Source organism: Macrotis lagotis, chromosome X (assembly GCF_037893015.1).
Source record: "Macrotis lagotis isolate mMagLag1 chromosome X, bilby.v1.9.chrom.fasta, whole genome shotgun sequence".
In the NCBI taxonomy this organism is placed as follows: domain Eukaryota; kingdom Metazoa; phylum Chordata; class Mammalia; order Peramelemorphia; family Peramelidae; genus Macrotis; species Macrotis lagotis.
Genome location: NC_133666.1, coordinates 262,393,172 through 262,416,502, shown reverse-complemented (window position 1 = coordinate 262,416,502; position 23,331 = coordinate 262,393,172). Strand labels below are relative to the sequence as shown.

The 23,331-nt window shown below is 34.6% G+C and overlaps 1 long non-coding RNA gene across 29 annotated transcripts in view; it reads right to left on the bottom strand.

Annotated features, from left to right (window-relative positions):
- LOC141502865 (uncharacterized) overlaps positions 1-23,331 on the bottom strand; it is a 788,683-nt gene that overhangs the window by 320,966 nt on the left and 444,386 nt on the right. For all 29 annotated transcript variants that reach the window (XR_012472692.1, XR_012472694.1, XR_012472693.1 and 26 more), the window contains one exon: positions 21,537-21,662. This is a non-coding gene — a long non-coding RNA (uncharacterized LOC141502865). The remainder of the gene's footprint in view (positions 1-21,536; positions 21,663-23,331) is intronic.

Here is a 23,331-nt window from a genome sequence, read left to right as displayed (position 1 = left end):
TTTTATTTAAGATTTTTACATCTATGTTCATTAGGGACATTGGAATGTAATTTTCTTTGTATGTTTTGGTTCTTCCTGGTTTATGTATCAGCACCATAATGGTGTCATAAAAGGAATTTGACAGAACTCCTTCTCCTATTTTTTAATAGGTTATATGGAACTGGAATTAATTGTTCCTTAAACAAGGAACTTGCAAATACATCCAAACCTGGAGACTTAGGGCATTTATTGATGGTTTCTTCCATTTCTTTTTCTAAAAGGGAGTTAAGTATTTTATTTCCTCTTCTGTTAATCTAGGCAGTTTATATTTTTCTAAATATGCATCTATTTCATTCAGATTATCAAGTATATTGGCAAATAGTTGGGCAAAACAGGTAGAAATTATCTCTTTAATTTCTTCCTCATTTGGTGATGAGTTCACCCTTTTCATTTTTGATTCTGAAATTTTGATTTTCTTCTTTAATTTTTTAAATATGATAATCAAAATTTTAGCTATCTTATTGTTTTTTTCATAAAACCAATTCTTAATTTCATTTATTAAGTCATTGGTGCTTTCAATTTTATTAATCTCTTCTTTGATTTTCAGAATTTCTAATTTGGTATTTAATAGGGATATTTAATTTGTTCTTTTTCTAGTTTTCTTAGTTGCATACCCAATTCATTGATCTTCGCTTTCTCTATTTTATTCATATAAGCATCTAGAAGTCATTTGTTATCATGTTCTTGGATGAAATGGTTATTTCTATGATTTTATTGCTTTATCCACTCATTCTTTAAAATTAAGTTATTTAGTTTCCAATTAATTTTTGGCTTATGTTTCATGGACCTCTATTACATTTAATTTTTATGCATCATGACCTGAAAAGCATTCATTTATTATTTTTGCCTTTCTGAACTTGATTTTAAGATTTTCTGATCTAGTACATGGTCAATTTTGGTATGATGCCATGTTCTAAAGAGAAAAAAGATATTTCCTTTCCTATCTCCATTCAGTTTTGTCCAGATATTCATCATATCTTAGTTTTCTAAGATTTAATTCACTTTCTTAACTTCTTTTGTGTTTATTTTGGGGTTATTTATCTAGCTCTGAGAGAGGGAGGTTGAGGACCTTCATTATCATTGTTTTCTGTCTATGTCTCCTTGTAATTCATTCAGCTTCTCCTCTAAGAATTTGGAGGCTATACCACTAGGTGCACATATGTTTTATATTGATATAACTTCATCAACTCTAGTGCCTTTAAAGAAGATGCAGGTTCCTTCCTTTTCCCAATAGATACTGAAAAAAGTAGACTAAATTGTTTTACTTAAAATAAAAATTCTTTTAATGATATCTGTTTTTGCTTTTGCTTTTGCTTTGTATGAGATGAGGTTCACTACCCCTGAATATTTTACTTAAGCTGAAGCATGATATATTTTGCTCTAGTTTTTTACCTATACCATGTGTGATCACTTATCTTCAAATGTGTTTCTTATAAATAACATTTTGTAATATTCTGGTTTTTAATCCATTCTGCAGTCTGCTTCAGTTTTATGGTAGTGTTCATCCCATTCATATTTTGAGTTAATATTACTAATTACTAATTCTTTATTTTCCTCTAACTTATCTTTCCCCATTTGTACTTTTCTCTTTCCTTTCCTCTTATTCTACCTCCCCCCCTTTTTTTCTCCTTTTCCCCTTTAATTTTTCTTTTAAATTTTAACTTTCAGTTTATTTGCCCTAATGCCTTTACCTTCTCTTTTATCAGTCCTTCCCTTTTCTTTCCTTCCCTCTCCTCCACCCCCAAATTCCCTGTAGGGTAGGATAGATTTTTGTAAACCCAATTGGTAATGTATGTTATTCCCTCCCTAGGCCAAATCTATTGAGTAGGATTTACTCAATGTTCAGTTTCCCTTCTTTCCCTCTACTATTATAAGTCTTTGTGCCTCATCACCAGCTTTTATTTATCCAATAATGCCAAAAATTCTCATTTTTATATTTTTGATATTTTAACCTTGTATTGGACTTATACCCCTTTTGTCCAATTATATTCCTTTTATATAATCTGATAGAAGCACTATCCATAAAAATATCATCATTCAAAGGGCATTCAAAGGTTGATTGACTGATTGCTTCATTGATAAACAGTATTGCCTCATAGTCACTAAGTACCCCCAGTTCTTCTGTCTCATTAGAAATACACTACACATCCTCATAAGCCAAAGATTTATGTAAAATCAAATAATTTCATGACCCATTTGTACTCCCCAGCATATTCCATCCAATTGTAGTCAAACTGTCAAGGAAATTAAAATCTTATCATATTGTTTTCATATCCAGTCTCTGTAAATATACTCTCTCTCTCTCTCTCTCTCTCTCTCTCTCTCTCTCTCTCTCTCTCCTTCTCTATAGTACTCCAAACACAGCCCTGCAATCTTCCCCAACCAAAGTACCAGGCACACTCTCTCCCCTCTGTCCCTTTAGCACTACAATCAATCTACTAAAACCCTCCTTATCTAAAATATAGATTAAAAATAAGATCATGTCATAATCTCTTTATGTCCATCCCTTTTACTTAGGTTCCCACTCTCTTCCCCTATGATATCACAAATCTCTAACTATCTAGTAAAGCCACTTCTGATTTTACTGGCATAGGATCACCCAGCAAAGGATGCATTATCAAAGAAAGTGCTGAATTCTATGAGCAGGAGAGAATTAAAGTAGGGCAAAGGAAATGTGAGATACATATGTTTAGAGTAAATACCCCAATTTTTCATCTGCACTATTTGTGTCCATCCTGTGGTAGAGGTATAGGTCTTGCATAAGTCTGATCAGTTATGGTTGGAAACTGTAATTTGTTCCAAATTTAGTGATCATTTTGCTCTTCTTTGTTAGAAGGACAAGAACCAACCATACCCATATCCTCTAAGTACAATCTCTTCAACTATATTCAATCCTTTAACTATCCTAAGAGAAATACAATTCTTATCAGTTACAAGTTATCTTCCCTAGTAGGGTCACATACCTTGTAGGTTGTATGAATTGTAGAATTGTTCTTGCCTAATATTGTTCTCGTTTTTGCTTACCTTCTATGTATCTTTTGAGTCTTGTATTTGAAGATTGAATTATCTGTTTAGTTCTTGTCTTTTTATCAGGAAATTTTGGAAGTCCTCCATTTCATTGAACATTCATCTTTTCCCCTGACAGAATATGCTGAATTTTGCAAGGCAGCAAATTCTTAGCTGCAGTCCAAGTTCCTTTCCCTCAGAAATACTGTATTCAAGGGCCTCAGATCTTTCAAGAAACTGATAAATCCTATGTAATTCTGATTGTGTTACCTTTTCATTTAAATTACTTCTTTTTGGCTGCTTGCAGCACTTTCCCCTTTATCTGATAATTTGGAATTTAGCTATGATAGTCCTTGGAGTTTTAATCCTGGGGTCTTTTTCTGGAGGAGTTCTGTGTATTCTTTCAATAGTTGTTTTGTTTTCTTAATCTAGCAGATTTGGACTGTTTTCTTTGATAATTTCCTGAAAGATATTTTCCAAGCTCTTTTGTTGAGCTAGGTTTTCTAGTAGACCTATAATTCCTAAAGTAGTTTTACTTATCTATTTTCTTGGCCATTTGTTTTTTCCTAAAAGATATTTTACATATTTTTTTCAAATTTTTTTGACATTTTGACTTTGTTTGATGGAATCTCAGATTCATTGATTTCTATTTGTTTAATTCTAATTTTTAGGGTTTTATTTTCTTCAGTTAGCTTTTCCTTTTTCAGTTGGTTAATTTTACATTTTGCTGAGTTGTATTTCCTTTTCATTTGTTTGATTTGAGTTTTAGATGAGTTGCCTTTCTGATGAGTTAAATTCTTTTTTTCCAGTTCACTATTTTTGCTTAAAAGGAGTTGTTTTTTTGGTCAATTTTTCATTATTTTCCTAATGACTTTCATTTCTTTTTCTTTTTTTTTGCATTTTTCATCTTCCTCTCTTCTTTTGTTTTTAAATTCTTTCTTAAGCTTTTTGTATGTGGTTTTGGATTTCATTCCAATTCATAGACTCCTTGGAGACTTCAAATGTAGGTAATTTTCACTGTTTTCTTCTTTGGAGGGGGAATTTTTGTCATCACTATTTGCAAAGTAGCTTTCTATGGTTAGTATTCTTTTAAATTTTTGCTCATTTTGATTATTTGAATTCTGTTCCAGTAGTATAATGAGTATAAACCCAAGTTTTTAGTGCTGGGGATGGGGTCTGATCACTAGCTTATTGCTGGCCAAGATGTTGTCTATGCAGGCATTTGCCTATGCAAAGGTTTATTTCCTCCTTTATTTCCAGTTTGTGTTCAACCCAGTTCTGTATTTTGCTCCAGTGTTCCCAGATTTCAGACTTTCTTTGGGTTTGGGACCCATTCTTCTGGCTTGTTATCCAGCTGCCAGGACCTATGCTGTTTTCTAGCTGCTGGGACCTGAAGTGTACTGTGGCTAAAACCTTCCACTGTTGTACTTCCTGTTCTACTGCCTAGGTGAATTTTACTTCTCCTTTGCCCCAGAAGAGACAGACCTTCACTGAAGATCCTCCACAATGTCCACAGTTGAAAACTTGTTTTGATTTTTTCTATTTTGGGGAGGAGCTTTAATGTCTGTGTAGAGGCTTCATTTAACATTGTGTAGAGATCATTTTTTTTAATCTACCCTCTCCCCCATCTTCAGCTAGACTTCTTGCTATTAAATTCTTTTCTCTTAATTCTTTAAAAATTTCTTTCCCATGTGGTCAATGTAAAATTTCATTTTGGTTGTCTAATTTGACTTGTTACAAAGGATTTTTTTTTAGGGGGAAAGGCAAGGATTTAGAAGAAAAGAGAGGCTACCAATAGTAATAGCATAACCAACAGATACAAATGAATTAGAAAGGAAATGAAAGAATAGCAATGAAGGATATTTTTTTTAAAATATGCTATGTGGAACAGAAGGAATTTCAGACAGGACTTGCAAATAAGATAACTTTGGAACTGATATACTGAATGTGGTCTTATTTTTTAAAAGGTAGCATATGTTAGAGATTAATGATTTTATTTACAATCCTCTTCGTTTAATTTAAGTTCAGAATGTTTCTTGGAGTTTATCAGTTCAAATGAACAAAATTTTTAATTTTAAAAAAATTATTACTCTTGTTGCTATTGCCAACCATTTAAGATCATCTCAGGTACAAATATTCTTAACTAAGACTTCAGTTTCTCCTCCCTAATGGGCACAGGTAGGAAGAAAAAATATGCCAAATTAGAATCTTTTACAACAAATTTTTTAAAAATTTAGTTCATATATTGCTTCTCTATTAAAGTCATCTTCTAATACCTCACAATGTTATGAAGGTTTTTCTCTGATTATCAGAGTTTTCTCAGATGCCATTTAAACCAATCTAAACCAAATAAGGATCCCATCTACAACATATCCAGCAAGTGGTCATCCAGCATGTATTTAAAGGCATCCTGGGAGCAGCTAGGTGGCACAGTAGTTAAAACACTGGCTTTGGAGTTAAGAAGACTAGTGTTGAATCCAGCCTCAGACACTTGACACCTACTAGCTGTGTGACCTTGGGCAAATCATTTAACTCTGCCTCACATCCAGAGTCATCTCCAGTCATCCTGATTTAAATCTGGTCACTGGGCCCAAATAATTCTGGAGGAGAAAGTGAAGCTGGTTACTTGGCATAACACCCCCTCACTCAAATCCAATTCATGTGCTTATCATGGCATCATCTCCCTGATGTCATGGTCTTCACTGAAAACAAAGGACATTAAAAAAAACCCATCATCAAAGACATACTGGGAAAGTCCACTGCTTCCAAAGACAATCTATTTCACTTTTGTTGTTATTATTGTACATTCATTTCAGTTGCATCCAACTCTTTTTGACCCCTTTTGGGGTTACCTAAGCAAAGATACTGGAGCGGTTAGTCATTTCCTTCTCCTGTTCATTTAACAGATGAGGAATTTGAGACAAATAGGGTTAAGTGACTTGCCAGAGGTCACACAACTAGTAAGTATCTGAGGCCACATTTAAATTCATGAGTCTTCCTAACTCCAAATCTAGCACTCTATCCAATGTGCTACCCACAGGACTTGGATCTAAATCTTAGCATATTTCATTTACTAGCTCTATGAGCTAAAGAAGTTCACTCCCCACTCCCCACCCCCATATACTTATTACATAATAAATGTAGTGCTGGATCTAAAGTCAAGAAGATCTGAGAGTGAACCCTGCCTCTCAGACACTTACTTGGTTGTGTCACTCTTAAATCATGTCACTTGAGCTTTCTAAATCTCCATTTCATCATCTATAAAATGGGAATAACAGTAACTCCTATCTCACAAGGTTGTCCTGAGGAGCAAATGAGACAACATTTGCAAAGTACTTTGCAGATCTTAAAGTATTAAATAAATGTTAGCTAGTGTGACTATTATAGTATCATTATCATTATTGTTGTTATTGTTAACCATTCAAGACAGCTTCAGGTATAAATATTCCTAATTAAGACTCTTCAGCTTTCTCCTCCCTGATGGGCACATGTGGAACAAAAAATATACAAAATTAGCATCTTCTACTACAAACCTGGAGAGATCAAGTACTCTGGGGCAGAAGGTGAGGGAATTGTCCAAAACTTCTGTTATAAAATACAATATTAAAATGAATTGAAGCTACTCTTTTTTTTCCTTTCATGCTTCTTTTTTTTTTCCAAAGCTACTCTTGAGGAAAATAATATAGCTTTTAGCACTAAGCCGTGTGAAAAAACAATCTTCCTTTAGAGGAATAGACTGGCATAGGCTTCCATCTACATTTAAGCAGTTAGAGTTCTTAAGCCTGTGAATTCAGAACTATCAGGTTGGCGAGGTGGAATTTAAATTCAGTATGCAAGGAACTCACCAAGGGCTCTCTTCTCTCAAAACAGTCAGTTTTTGTTTCCCATTTGAATGATAATAAAGAACCATTCAGTCACAAAAGGAAGACAGGGAATGTCAATTAAAAGACATCTGGTGAGTGACAAATATAGACAACTATGGATTATCCAAAAGAATCCTAAATCAAACAGAGGACAATTTCATCAGAGGAAAAACAAATCCAATTGAGTAGGAGATACTCTGAACTTTTCCCTTACCAGGAGAAAAAAAAGATCCATGACCCTGGAAGATTAATGCAAATAAGATGCCACAAACCACTGTGTGGATTAAATATAAGAAGGGGTGGAATAATAGGATTTATTATTAATAATTTATTTCATTCAAAATGAAAATGAGAATAATTGAAAACCAACATATTAGATTTAGAGGATGTTTTTTAAATAAGTGAGTTTGGAAGAAAACTATAAAGTATTTTTATGGAAAAAATGGTAAGAAATGTTAATAAAATATTTTGTACATAAACCATCTCTGCAAAAGTTCATTTACTCTATTTCCAACTTCCTTTGTAATCAAAAGCATAAGAAAGGGATCAATTCCTCAGATCAGTTCAATTAACCAATAAGTTAGCAAGCATCTGTTAAGCCCCATCTTAATGAGGAAAAAGATGAAGGCAGAAAAAAAATGGTCCCTATTCTCAAAAATCTCATTCTTATGGGGATGATACCTGACAAATAACTGAGAATAAAAAGATATAAAATTAAAATTGGAGGTAATCTCAGAAGGAAAATCTAAGCAATGAGAAGAAATAAGAACATGACCTTAAAGAAGGTGAATTTGGAGTTGAGATCCAGGAAATAAACCCTGGGAAGAGGTGAAAGGACAAATGACTGCAGGAATAGGTGATAACCAAATAAAGCACATTAAGGTAGAGAGGTAGAAAATGCTCTGCAGAGGTTCAAAGTCTATCAAATATTCGATGGACATAAGAGTGATGAAGAAGGGAAAATATTTGAGGTAAATGAAAAGACCTTTGGCTAGTTGGGAAAGGAAGCAGAATAAGATTTAATCACAAGACTACCCATCCCTAAATGGAGAATAAAGAGACCTGAAGAGAAAGGAATTTATTACTTGTTTGTGAGTTTGCCCAATGGAAGAGAGTTCTTTGATGTAAGTTGTTTGATTCTATTTATTCAAAGAGAAATCTACCTGAAGTTTAAGGAATATGAATTTTAATAATATCAAACTCACTGCTTAATTTTATGGATCTAACAAATTTTGTAATTGATATTTTTGAGAAGATATGCCCATCAGGTACCCATTTAGACATCCATCTCAAATCCTCAGGTTAGGGATATGTCCCACTTTGACTTCCCATTATAAATCATATATAAATATATATATATATATATATATGTATGTATATATAGAGAGAGAGGCATATGCATATATATATATATATGTACATTTGAATAGGAGGGGACAACATATAAAGAGTAATGATGGTTTAGAAAGGGAAATTTTTTGGCCTATAAAGTTATAGGGGTGATAACTGTGCCATAGAGGAATAGATTGACACATTCCACCCAACAGTAATGAAACACTAGATTTAATCATGGTTCAGGATTCTAAACGTGGGAATAAACTTTGCAAGATAGGTGAGGAAAATCAAGAGAAGGAAAAGGTATTTAGAAAGGTAAGATTATAAATAAAAACATATAAATTAAAATACATATTAATATTTACGTATTTATACATTATATAAAAGCTGTAAGTAATCTCAGGGTGAAGGCACTAATATTTAGAGGATGAGGAAAACTTTCATGTAGAAGGAAGCTGAGATGCCCACAGAGGCAAGGAAGAAGAAAGAGTTCTAAGCATGAATGACAGTCAGGGAAAATGCCCAGAATTGCAAGATGGATTATCTTGTACAAGGAATTGCAATGAGACCACTGTCATTGGGTCTCAGAGTATTTGGAGTGTGATAAGGTGTAAAAACAATGGAAAGGTTAAGAAGGGACCAAATAATAATAGGGCTTTAAAAGCCAAATGGAATTTTGTATTTGGACTTAAAGGTAATAAATAACTGCTGGAGTTTTTGAATGCTAAGTGTGTGTTTTGTGTGTGTGTGTGTGTGTGTGTGTGTGTGTGTGTGTGCGCGCGCAACATGGTCACACCTGAACTTCAGAAATTTCATTTTGATAACTAGGTATAGAATGGACTTGAGTGAGGAGATTTGAGGTAGGAACATCAATTAGATGACTTTTGTACTGGTCCAAGAATAAGTCTTAAAGCAATGTAGGAGTAGTATCAGACAAGAGTTTCAAATCTCCTGGATAAGTTGACTATAACAGCTCTGAAACTGTAGAAATGAGAGGCCAGAGAACCTAGCTCTAAGAGACCAGTTCTAAAATTATCATGACTACTTTTATAATTAATAATCTTCGAAGTATCTCCAAAACTGCTCTTTTAACACATGATCATTTCTGTTAACACAGTAGAAATGAAACCAATTATAACTCTGTTGCTAACAAACTGTGCCTCAAATCCTATGTAATATAGTGGAAAATCCATGTCTTTGTGCACAAAAGGAACTGAGCTAGATTGAGAAATTAATTAATACAAGTTATTCACCATCACTGGAAATAGATCTATGAATACAATTCCATCTGATGACACTAGTTTAGGAGTAGCATTTTCCTATATTCATTCCTTTAGGGAGAAAGATGAGTCAATATAGATTCTACCAACTAAATAAAGCCATTTTGGGTCATCTTTGATTGGGAGAGTGCCATGGAAAACTTATATGGTCTGAAGTAATGTTGGAGATTCAGCAGAGGGTATTCTTTCCCAGTCAACCTGAATATTCCATCACAAGTGCAATCCTGATCATCTAAAAATTGGAATTAATTTTACTGACAGAAGCTGGTGTCCTGACTGAATTTTCATGATTTCCAGAAATCATGAAATTTCTACATCAGTTTCAATTGGCTATAATGTATCATCAATTCAGTCCCCCCAAAAAACTTATTAAGTAAACTGTCTACCATACAAAAATCACTATGCAAAGTTGTGGGATCAATGCAAAATGCATCCAATAAAGAATTCCTGTACATATGGAATTTGTAATTCCACGAAAGCATACAAACAGAAACAACTTTTTTTTTACTTTCTTTACCTGTCCTAAACTACATTTATTAGAAAGGAAATCTGAAATGTTGATTTTTAGAAATCTCTGAACAGAAAACCAAGATCAATTAGGCAACGTAATATGAACAGGTTGTGGAAGAGAGGTGAATTACAATATGATGAAAAAGTAACAAATAGCTCTAAACTTCCAAAAATGGATAAGTAAAAATTGTCCACAATTTTCTATGCAACAAGGTTGATTAGAAGTTCATAGGTATATGAATGCAAAAAAGCATAGAAAGTCCCTGCTCTCAAGCTTCTTACTTTTGAATAGGAGGAATTAGTACACAAAGAGGAATGATGGTCAGGAAAGGGATATTATTTATGTATTTTTATTTTTTTCATTAAAGATTTTATTTATTTTGAGTTTTACAATTTATCCCCTAATCTTACTTCCCTCCCCCTACCCCCCAAAGAAGGCAATTTGTCAGTCTTTACATTGTTTCCATGGTATACATTTATCCAAATTGAGTGTGATGAGAGAGAAATCATATCCTTAAGGAAGAAACATAAAGTACAAGAGATAGCAAGATAAGACAATAAGATAGCTGGGTTTTTTTCTCAATTTATTGTAATAGTCCTTGGTCTTTGTTCAAACTCCACAGTCGTTTCCCTGGATACAATACTCCATTTCAGAGAGCCCCAAATTCTCCCTAATTGTTGCACTGATGGAATGAACGAGTCCATCAAGGTTGATCATTGCTACATATTGCTGTTAGGGTGTACAGTGTTTTTCTGGTTCTGCTCATCTCACTCAGCATCAGTTCATGCAAATCCCTCCAGGCTTCCCTGAATTCCCATCCCGCCTGGTTTCTAATAGAACAATAGTGTTCCATGACATACATATACCACAGTTTGGTAAGCCATTTCCCCAAGTGAAGGACATTTACTTGATTTCCAATTCTTTGCCACCACAAACAAGGCTGCTATGAATATTTTTGTACAAGTGATGTTTTTATCCCTTTTCATCATCTCTTCAGGGTATAGACCCAGTAGTGGTATTGCTGGATCAAAGGGTATGCACATTTTTGTTGCCCTTTGGGCATAGTTCCAAATTTCTCTCCAGATAGGTTGGATGAGTTCACAGCTCCAAAAACAGTGAAACAGTGTCTGGGATTTCCCACAACCCTTCTGACAGTGATCATTATCCTTTCTGGTCATATTGGCCCATCTGAAAGGTGTGAGCTGGTACCTCAGAGAAGCTTTAATTTGCATTTCTATAATAAGTAATGATTTAGAGCAATTTTTCATATGACTATGGATTGCTTTGATCCCCTCATCTGTAAATTTGTCTCTGACCATTTGTCAATTGGGGAATGCCTTTTTTGTAATATGACTTAGTTCTCTGTATATTTTAGAAATGAGTCCTTTGTCAGAAACATTAGTTGTAAAGATTGTTTCCCAGTTTTCTACATTTCTTTTGATCTTGGTTACAGTGGTTTTGTCTGTGCAAAAGCTTTTTTTAATTTAATGTAATAGAAAGCATCTAGTTTGTTTTTAATGATGTTCTCCATCTCTTCCTTAGTCATAAACTGCTTCTGGAAAGGGATATTATTTTGATCTGGAAAGTCACAGGGATGGTGACTGTGCCATAGAGGAATAGATTGACACATTCCATCCAACAACAATGGAATGGTTCAGGGTTCCAAAACTAGGAATACAGTTTGAAGGAAAGGCAGGTAGAATCAAGAGAAGAAAAGGGTATTTAGCTAGAGACAGTGCAGCTAATGTGAATGAAGAGATCATCAGAGAAAGCAGTCTTGATATTGAGTGAGATGAAGCATGACTGGGACTTCCCTGGATTTTCTGCACAAGGCAATCATCAATCAGAAAAGTGACTTGGGTAGAAGGAAGAAATATCCTGAGTCCAGAGTAAAATGAAGAGTGGCAGGAACAAGTATGAGTGAAAAATGCAAGGAATATATTTTCTCCTGTAAAATACTTTGAGTAAAGTCCCCAATATAATCACATTTTAAGAATTAAATATTAATAACATACCACTCTCCCTATCTACCAGCTCACAGGAGAAGGGCAGTATCTATAGAGTATTTTGCTGAACCAAATAAAGCTGACACTTGAAATGGTCATTCCAATTACCAATAAATTAATAAATAAGTATTCATTAAACATCAACTAAGTATCAGGCAATGTACTAGGTAGTAAGCAAAGACAGCAAAAAGGTCAAGGACCTTACATTTTATTGGAATAAAGCACAAGAAAATAAAAAATACACATAAATAAAGATAAGGTAATTTGAGGAAGAGCTCTAGAGTTCATGAGGAAGTAAATTAAGAATTTGGAGTCTAAACTGTCTAAATTTTGCTTCTATCAGTCAACCTCAATCCCCCTTGAATAATTTATCAATTTTATTTGCCAATTCCATTCTTTTTTAAAGTTAAATCTCTCTGGGTAAAGACATCTAAAGCAAATGAAAATGTAAGTCAAGTTTAACAGTAATGTCTATTTCTTTTTGAAATGCTCCTTATAATAGTGGATAAAAATCCATTATAGAATTCCTAAGAATGTGTTATAAACCAGATATAATTCTTGCTTTGCATTCAATAAAGATGAAATGAAAAGATTTATTGAATGTAAAAATCTTGGGTCTAGAAAAATGTGATCAGTTGACAAAAAGGCAGTGACTTATTGTGGAAGAAAATGGTAGCTTTCTCTTATTTATTCTCTATAAATCTCTGCTTGACACAAGAAGCAAACATAATTTCCAGGCAGTACAGAGAATAGCAGGAGAAAGTACTGCTTGAAGAGTTGTAAGAAAAGAAGAAAAAACATTAAAGAACATGGAACATTTCAGTACTTTTATTTCTGAAGTTCTGCTTTTTTGACTGCCTAAAGTTGATATAAAAAAGCAAAAATCTGGGTCTGATTTGAGCTCAAACAACTAGTTTCAATAACATTGAGTCTCACTAGTTCTCAAAACTAATCTCCTTTTCTTCAGCCTCTAATATGGTCTTATGAAATCATGGCTTCTGGGAATAGTTTCTCCAGGTTGGACCAAAAGAACATGAGAACTGATGCTATTCTGCTAGGGGAAACAAATGAAGGTATTCTGATTTCTCTTTTGGACTCAATGTAATAATAGGGTATGTGAATTTGTAGGGGAAAAGGGATTGGAATGAGTTGAGTTTGGATAGAAGTACACCAGAAAATATGATATCTGTTCTAATCATATATTGGAAGAAAAAAACTATCTAAAAAGCAATAAAGGAATGCACAGGAATACCAGGGCCTCGCTGCCTTGCCAGTCAATATAGAACAATAGTCTCAAAAATGAGATTCTATTTGGATCCAACTAAAAAGGGATTCATCTTGTACCATGTAATATAAAGATTTTGTTGAAAGATGGAGTGTGATAGAAGCTATATCCTGGTCTCTCTTCCCATATAAATTAGATTAGTTTTTTTTCCTTAACAAATACTGAGTTATTTATGGAATCTTAGTTGATTCAGAAGACCAGAAGACGAAATCACTGACATGACTTTCTCATCCCAACTAGGTGGCAAGGTGAAAAGAACACAAGGACTGTTCAAATCCAGCTTCAGATACTTATAAACTTTATGACCTGGGCAAATCATTTAACTTCTATTTGTCTTAATTTTCTTATCTATAAAGTGGGGGTGATAATAGTATCTATCTGCCAGGAATGATATATGTAGAAATAAGGTAATAATTATGAAATATTTATCTCAACACTTGGGACATAATAAGCACCATATTAATATTAATTGTTGCTGTTGTTACTATCATTTGAGTATATAGCAATCATGAGGAGCTAGAGGGTTCTCAGATATTTGACTAGTGGGGGCAATGGGAGTTTCAATCAGCTGAATCAATTCAAGATGTTCTAATGTCTACACATGTTGATTACTGACTCCTACTATGGTAAATTAAATCTTCTGATAACTGATGAATGAACTCTTAGGATCTATTTTATCCTAATATTGAAATAAAATTACAAGGGGACAGGTCCAATTCAGAGTCAGCCCAGAAAAAGAGCTTTATCACAATAAGTTAGGATTTACACCATGGAGAGCTCCAGGTCCTCAATGTTCATAGGGAAAAAATTAATTTGGGAGCTATATTAGTGATTTTTATTAATTTAAATGATTCTAAGAACCTAATTTAAAAGCCCTGCCCCCATAAAAAATTCTCCCTATCCTCTTTTTTTTAACCACTGAGTCAATAAGAGAAAAAATGTCCTTCAAGGCTTCCAGAATAAATGATGTACAAGAAGCTCTGAAAGGAAGATAGGAAGGGATCTATTAAGAGAGGAGCAAACATATACTGACCCCTTAAGGGAAAAAAACAACCAGGCATACAAACAATTCTTAAATATGTGGGACTAGGCAGAGGCTCTTAACATTCAACCTCCTTGTCTTTCTCAGTCTATGACAAAGAAAAGCCCCTAAAACCTTCTCAGTGAATCAGTACTCCAAACATGTTTAAATACATACCTGTTGAAGACATAATAAAGGGGGTAAGAGGAATGGCATTCTCAGAGTATAAAAATGACAAAGGATTTCAGCAGACTCTGAAACCTGAGAATCACAAGCCACACTGAAACAGCAGGATGACAACTTAACTTGGGAAAAAAGTAAGGCTCTTTTCTCTAGAAGATAATAATCCTCTTCTCAGCCTCATTTAATTAACTAGAGGCACTTTCTATGCTAGGGTATTTTAAAACTTCAGTCTAAGCAGTGAAATGAGAGGCCTGATGTTTACATTTGGAGAAACACAAATACATATAATCAAATCTAAGCAATCAAAACTGACATGAGCAATGAGGAGCCTGAATTTAGGGCCAAGAGAAAGAGATGAAGCTTTTGCATTAAACAAATGCAAGTAGGAAATCTCCTAGAGCTTATTGTTTCTTAAAGTAACCACTTATTTAATTATTTGGTTTTAATGGGTTTTTCCCCTTGAGTTATGGGATATTTCAAATTATATTTTAAATAGCTTTTCAAAATCTTTTTTGCTCTTAGAAGCTTTTATAACAGACCGTAATTCACTATGACTGAGTAAAATTAAAAATTTCCCTTAGGTATACAGCATGTGATGGATGGGTGCAAGCCTCCTGCAACCCACTGTGTCATAACTTTTGCACCTTGAAGTTCAGGTTTCTAGATTCAATGGGGGCCATTTCTGGTCTCTTGTCACTGATTCCACTAATTTTTTGTGGTTTCCTGATCACCTGTAGGGACTTTTCTTGGTCATAGTACTGAGAAAAACAAAGAGCTTTGGAAGTCATGGGAACATGACTTTAGAAATGGAAGGGAACTTAAGGTCTATTACAAACCTAATGATAAGGAAACTGAAGTATGGAAAAGTTTTGTGACTTGCCCCAGATCACAAAGATAGAAAGTAACTGAGGCATAATTTGAAATCACATCTTTCTGGGTTCCCTATCCATTACACTACATCCTAAATCATCTAATCTAACCTTTGCTCTTTCCCTTCCCACTCACTCATAACAACACAACCATCTCTTAAAATGATTCCAAAATGACTTTCTAGAAATAATTTGTGCAAATAAGTTCCTCTGGGCTTCATTTTCCTCATCTCTAAAATGAAAGAGCTGCATTCATTGGCCTCTAAGGTCTATTTCAGCTGTTTGATCTATGATCCTACTTCAAGACAGCCATTGAGGGAAGGAGTGATAGAGCAACCAAGGAGAACACTGCAAGCTAAATAGATTTCAAAAGCTGTCATATCAGAGCCCCTCATAAGTCCTCAATAAATTATTTCTTTAACTCAGAATGGTGAGATGGCTAAAGAGAATATATAGATAAACTAAGGGAGTGAAAAGCTTTTAGCATTGAGAAAAAAAGACTAAAGTGGTGTGGGGGAGTGGGAGTTGGAAATATATAAGGCAGTCTCCAAATGTTTAAAGAAGGATTAGATTGATACTTCTTGATCCTGGGAAAACAAAACTAGGAGTAATGGTTAGAATCTATTCTTGCTCTAGTTGGATGTAAACAAAAATATTTCCACTAAGAGTGACCAAATTGGAATAAACTACTTCCACAAAAGGGAAGTGAGGTGGTATAGTAAAAAGAGTGCTGGGTATGAAGTAAGGAAGATCCCTCTTCATGCGTTCAAATTCAGATATTTACTGTGTGACTGAGGGCAAGTCATTGAACCCTGTTTGCCTCAGTTTCCTCATCTGTAAAAGAACTGGAGAAGGAAATGGAAGAACACTCCAGTATCTTTGTCAGGAAGACTTCAAATGGGGTCATGAAGAGTTGGACATAAATGAAACCTAATTTAACAGAAGGTAGTATGCCTTTCAAAGCTTTTACAGAAAATGCTCGATAGACAATCATCAGCAATGTTCTAGAGGGGATTCTTGGCTACAGATCTACTGAGCTACTTCATTTTCTGAGGTCTTTTGAAACTTGGATTAATTTAATCATAGTTGTGAACTGACCATCAAAGCTACATCTTCACTATTGGCCAAATTAAACTGGCAGAAACATCCACTAGAGATTACACATCTTGTCATTTTTGACTTGGCCTGGGAAACAATTATATTACAACAGAGGAATGAGTGGTCAGATCATGGATTCAGGGTAGGATACCATCTACTCTCAATGTACTTACTTTAGAAAAGACAAAATGAAGTTCTATTTCCACAAATAATTGATTTGTTCATGTTCTTGTCACAAATATAGCAGAGCCAAGATCCAAAATCAGATCCACTGATTGCAAAGCAAATACTATTTATGTTGTGCTACAGGATGAACTCCTGGGTTTGCTCAGAGGCTTTTACCCCTAAGGTTTAATACTAAAGCTAATATGTAGTGATTTAATCAGTCGTCTAACAAAACAATCAATCAACAAGTATTTATTTAATACTTGCTATATTCCAGAAATATACTAAGTGTGTAAGAAACAAAGAAAAAAGTAAAAAAAAATCCATTAGATTCAAAGAGATTTCTAAGAGGAGTTTACATTTCAATGGATATTATGATAAAGCATGCTCTCACTTATACAGAGCTTTAAGGTTAGCAAAGCACTTTACATGTATCTCATTTGATTCCCATAATAAATGTGGGATGTAGGTGCTATTGTGAGCTCCATTTCACTAAAGAGAGAACTGAGACACACCAAAGTTAAATTAGTTACCTAGGTTCCCCAGCTAGGAAGTATCTCAAATAGAATTTTAATTTATATCTCCTGATCCCAAGCCCCTTGCTCTATTATTTGTTTTTATAGGGGGTTTTTTTTGGCAAGGCAAATAGGGTTAAGTGGCTTGCCCAAGGCCACACAGCTAGATAATTATTAAGTGACTGAGACTGGATTTGAACTCAGGTACTCCTGACTCCAGGGTCGGTGCTCTATCCACTGTGCCACCTAGCCACCCCTCCCTCCCTTGCTCTATTATTATGGTAACTAATATTATATTCTAAGAATAACAAAACCTGCATGGAAATATAACTATATAACAGTATAAAACTCTACTTACCTTCACAAAATTGCTTCCCATTTCCTTTGTATATGTTTCATAGCTTTGTTACCTACTATGTACATATTTTTTAAAGTTTCATACACTACAATGAGTAGACTTTAAAAAAAATTCCCAATGACTAACACCATGTCTGCCCATGGTAGGTACTTAATAATTTTAGTGAATTGAGTTAAGCATATTCTGATCTAAATCCATAACTAGGTTGGAGCATTTAGAGCTTTACTCTGGGATGAGAAATTTTGTGGCCATCAATGCCTTTCTTCCCTTGACTGCTCCACTGCTAGCCTCATGTCCTTCAATTCTTGCTTACCTTCTCTACTTTTCTCAGCAGTGGTATCTTCTCCTTTTTGACCATACTTTTATCAGTGTAGGAATGATCTAAATTGCCTTTCCCTCTATCCAGACCACAACCTCCCTGTCTCACTACTTGCTCCAATGAAAAAAAGAATTGTGATTTATGTCTCTGTTCTCGCTCTCTTCCCCTTCCTAACTCCATCCCTTGAACAGGTAGAATATTTTCAGCAAAGGACAATTATGTTGCTATATCCAATTTATATTTTCAGCTATGGATTCACAACTTGGTAAAGCATGTATGGAACACTTCCAGTCACATGTAAAACTCTATTTGATGGAAAAAGTCAGTCATTGCTCAATTTACTCTAAGCAATAATCAATACAGCAAAACACTCACCAACATTGTACTTCATCATTCCTGCCCTTTAAGTTTGAAAAAGAAAGGAATGCAAGTGTGCTAAAGGTCTAATCCATTTGTGGCAAACAGGTAAATCTCTTCTAGGCAGATTTATCCTAATATTTTAATGTAATTCATTCTTGAGGAAGCCCTGCTGAGTGCATGTACCAGATTTCTCTCCTCCCCCTGCAATTCATTCATTCATTTTTCACCCTTCACATATAATAGTGACACTATAGAAAGAAAATGGCCTTGAGACATCACATTTATGTCATCCTATTAACAAAAAACAGACTTTATAAGAGAAAATTGTTTACTTTGATGATTTTTTAGATGCACACAAATGCTTTCACATCATAACTTCATCAGTTTCTCTTCATTCCTTTGAAGAACTCAACAAAGGGTCATATTGTTAATACTCACATAATAGAAATTATAAAACTATGTTTTCATTATAGCCTTGTATGCCTTCACTTTGGTGGTAAAATATTGGAACTAAGTATGTTAGGGTGTAGAGAGCATTTTCCCAGTGAAATAGCATAATCTATAAAGTTGCTTGAGATCTTCTAGTCTACTAAGGATCTGACTTAGAATGGATGATAGCCTGGGGAATATGGCTAAAGTCTTTTTTGTATCTGGAAAAGACTGTCCAAATAGACAAGACCATATTCAGTTGAAAATCCAATTTTAGGGGCATCTGGGAGCTGTAGTCCTGGGAAATAGTGAGTGGCAAATAGTAAAATCACAGGAAATCGTTTCTACTTTTTCTTGCTGAAACAGGATAAGGGGAGTAAAATTGTTGGTAGATTCACAGGCCTTTCAGTCCAGAGCCAGATTGAATAATGACCAGAAATTTCTAGGAGCACTGTCCAATCCCTTAATTATGGGATCTGAGGATTGGATAGGCTCACAAGTGCTACCAACATTATCAGACCTCATTGTTTCCTCCTTTTTTATCACTTAGGCTCCTTAGACAGATATTTTAGGTGTTTTAAATTATTATTTAGTGAAGTTCTTGAACTGACATAGATAGAAAGCCCCTAGCCAAGAGAAAGAAGGACTTGGAAGTGCTTGCTTACATTTAGAGTTATAATTTACCATTTCTGCACTTGGTCCCACTATATTCCAAATCATTTAAGTTTGCATCCTTGGTCTCATTTTGACTCCCCCTTAGACTCACCCTAATTATTCAGTTCATTTTCATTACATCCTCTATGTCTCTGACATGCATCCTCTTTTCTCTCCTCTTATAGCAATAACCAGTAAAGACCTTCAGCGCCTCTACTGTGGACTACTCAAATAGCCTTCTAACTGGAGAAGAATCTTCTCTTCAATCAGTCTCTACCTGGCTGCCAAGTTATTTTTCTAATGCCCAGACCAAGGCCTATAATTCTACTCACTCTTCTCAAAAATCTCCAGTAGCTTCCAATTACACCCAAGATTAAATATATACTGGTTAGCATCCAGTCTTTCAGGGACTGGCCCTTCTTACTACTCCTCCCTCATAATACTCTGTATCCCAGCTCTGTATTTTCAAAAGCTATATCCCTCATTCCTTTATTATATTTGCTTTCAGATTTCTCCAGCCTCCTTAAGGACTCAATTCAAATCCTATCCTCTCCAAAAACTCTTGGTTACTTCCACTCTCACTCTCATTCTAGTACCTTTCTTCTGGTATTGCCTCCCATTACCCTGTATACATCTTATACATGCCTAGTTATTTTCAAACTGTCTTCCCCATTAGAACATGAGCTTTTTGAGGGTACAGACTGTACCCTTTTTTGTACAGCTATGAAACTCATAATAAATGCTTGTTGACAACAGAAAGTGGCAAGTGGATTAAGAGGAATTAAAGAGTAAAGTGATGGTGAGAAAATAGAAACATAAGTGGAGACTACTCTTTCAAAGTATATTGTTTTCCATATTTTGTTGTCTATTAGAAGTACAAAAAGTATCCAGGGCTCTTAAATAACAAAAAATTTGTAAGTCCACTGAAGAATTCAATATATTTAACTTTTAAAAGTTATTTAAATAAAAGCATATATAATCTATGTGTGTTGCTTCTTGAAAAAAATCAGAAAAGAAGGGTCAACATTCACTTAAGAGGTCAAATAGTCATTGAATAGGTCAACTTGGATATAGTCAGGACTGATTTCAATACCTGCTCTCCAAGTTGATTTTTTCCTCCTTGTTTCTAGGCTGAGCACTTCCCTCTTCTTTAATTCAGTATTGACCTCCTCTAATGGGAACAGCCAGTTAGTGCCTCTGACTCCTTGCTGATCAACTCTCTCTCTCTCATAGTCTACCTCCTAGTTGGTATTGAACTATTGCTTTACTTCCTATAGCCAAGACTCTTCTGCCTTCCACTAGGACCTTAATATTTTTCCTCTCTAATATTAGAGTACAGCTTCCACTGTCTGAAAATACAGACCTAAATGTCTTATCCCTGCAATAGCCCATCAGCAGGTCACTTACTAGGTAGCTCAGACTAGCAAATATAAAGTAGCAAACAAAGTGGCATATACCAACATCATAAACACTGATACCAATAACACCAATCTGCTGATCACTATATATATATATGTATATATATATATATATATATATATATATATATATATATATATACATATATATATATAGTCCCTGTGATTTTTTACTTTTGACCAAAAAACAATAGGGTTGGAGTTGGAAGGAGTCTCAGAGATCAAACACTCTCATTTTACAGAAAAGAAAAATAGAGCCTAGAGAGGATAAAAATTGTCAAATGTCCTATCAGTTGTAAGGTCAGAGGTGGAGTTTGATTTTTAGATCATCTAAATCCAAATACAAAGACTTTTCCACTGCTCATCATTGGGAAATAAAACAGGTGCAAATCTTATCCTTCTGGGTTCTACTGGTTCTGCATGTTCTGGCTTCTCAGAAAGTCTCATGTTTCAGAACCAAAATTACCCCTATAATTGATTTTTCTATATGTGAGCACACACGGATAATCAGTATCTCTCCAAAGTGGATACATATCCATATTAATGCATTCAAATCAGCTGGACAAAATTGTCCATTCAAATGTCAACTATTCAAATGCCAACACTCAAAGGTCACTGTAGACACATGACGAAAAACAGTACCTCACTTGTTCATACTGAAGCATGATTCTCATGGACATGGCACAATCAGAAGACAAAAACTTAGCAAGCCTTGTCACAGTATCAGCAATCAAATTCCACAAATAAGGCAATTCATGACTTGGGCCAAAATTATAGATAGGCAGACAGACAGACAGATAGATGAAGAACAAAATGTCTTACACTTTTGTCCCGTGAAAGTAGATCACTTGTGCTTTTTTCCATGATGGTATTATAAGCAGTAATTCAGATCAGTGCTAATGGTCTCCACTGTTCTCACTCCAAGCCAATCAAATGCCAAATGACATGCTGAAGAGAAAGCAAAGAAAATATAATCCAGTGAATATTTAATTCATGTGATTAGAAATGTTCTCTATAATGTGACTGGTGTTTGGACTGTTACCTTAAATAAATGATAAAAAATAAAAATTAATATGTGTAATGTATAAAGAAAGCTACAAAAGGAGGATATGCAAATAATTTTTCCAAAATTGTTTTTGGTAAACGCAAGTTTTAGATTTCCACAATCATTTCTGTGCCATTACCTATTAGAAGCTATGTTTAGCAGATACAAAGGTAACTTTGTAAGACATCCTTCAAATTTCAATAAAAATATAAGTTATCTCAACATACAAATGTGAGCTCTCACTTGAACAGTAAGTTAGTCAGTAACTTTTGGTCTAAAAACTTAAATACCCTGGGGTGGCTAGGTGCCATAGTGGATAAAACACCGGCCTTGGAGTCAGGAGTACCTGGGTTCAAATCCGACCTCAGACACTTAATAATCGCCTAGCTGTGTGGCCTTGGGCAAGCCACTTAACCCCATTTGCCTTGGAAAAAACCCCCAAAAAAGCAAAAACTTAAATACCCAAGAAATAACAGAACAACAAAGTTTCTGATTTATTAGGTTTCTAGGGGTTTTTTTCTTACTCTTATACTGTGTAATAAAAAATACAAAGCTTCAGAGACATACTAGATAGATTACCTTAAGTTTTAAAGACTTAGAATAAACTTCTAGTAAAGAGAATTCCTGTCCACATACTTCCTTAAAGTAGGATAGGACGTGGATAAGAATAGCACAAATGGCACTTTATACACCATTGTAGAGAGTTTATATATTGATGTAACCATGGACCCAAAGAAGTATTGAAGGATGTATCCCTGGACACTAGAGACTATATTGTCTTTTATATTTGTATCTCTAGTGACAATTTCACTTTGTTAATAACTGCCTAGGTAATAGGTAAGATCCAAAAGGATTTTGAAAGAATAGAACTTTGAACTGAATCTACTGAGATGAGGTTTAATGGGAATAAACAAAAAAGTCTAACATAGGTTTAAAAGTCAATTAGCAAAGATAAAAACAAGAGAAAAAATCTAACACCTTGTCTTAAAAAAAATCTGTGGATTTTAATGGGAGTATATATACTAAATATGAATAAATAGGGTGCTGTTGAAGCCAAAAAAATAATACAATAGTCAGACAACATCTGAATTGTTTTATTCAGTTTGAAGCACATTTTAGGTTTTTTTCGGGTTTTTTTGCAAGGCAAATGGGGTTAAGTGGCTTGCCCAAGGCCACACAGCTAGGCGATTACTAAGTGTCTGAGACCGGATTTGAACCCAGGTACTCCTGACTCCAAGGCCGGTGCTTTATCAACTACGCCACCTAGCCACCCCATGAAACACATTTTAGGACAGACACAAAGGTAAAGAACATCCCCAAAAGAACAGATTTAGATATTGTTGGTCATTGAGTACAAGTTCCTCATTTTATAGCTGAGAAAACCAAGGTCTAAAGTGTGTAAATAATTTATCCAAGAAAAGAAATGACCAAGAAGTGGAGTCAAGATGGCAGAATGAGAGGAAACAGTGTCCTTTTCTCACTCAACCTACTTCCTCTATAACAACCCAAAAATATCATAGTAAGTCACTCTTACAATCACAAAATAGCTTAGGAAGTCATAGAGGTATGTGG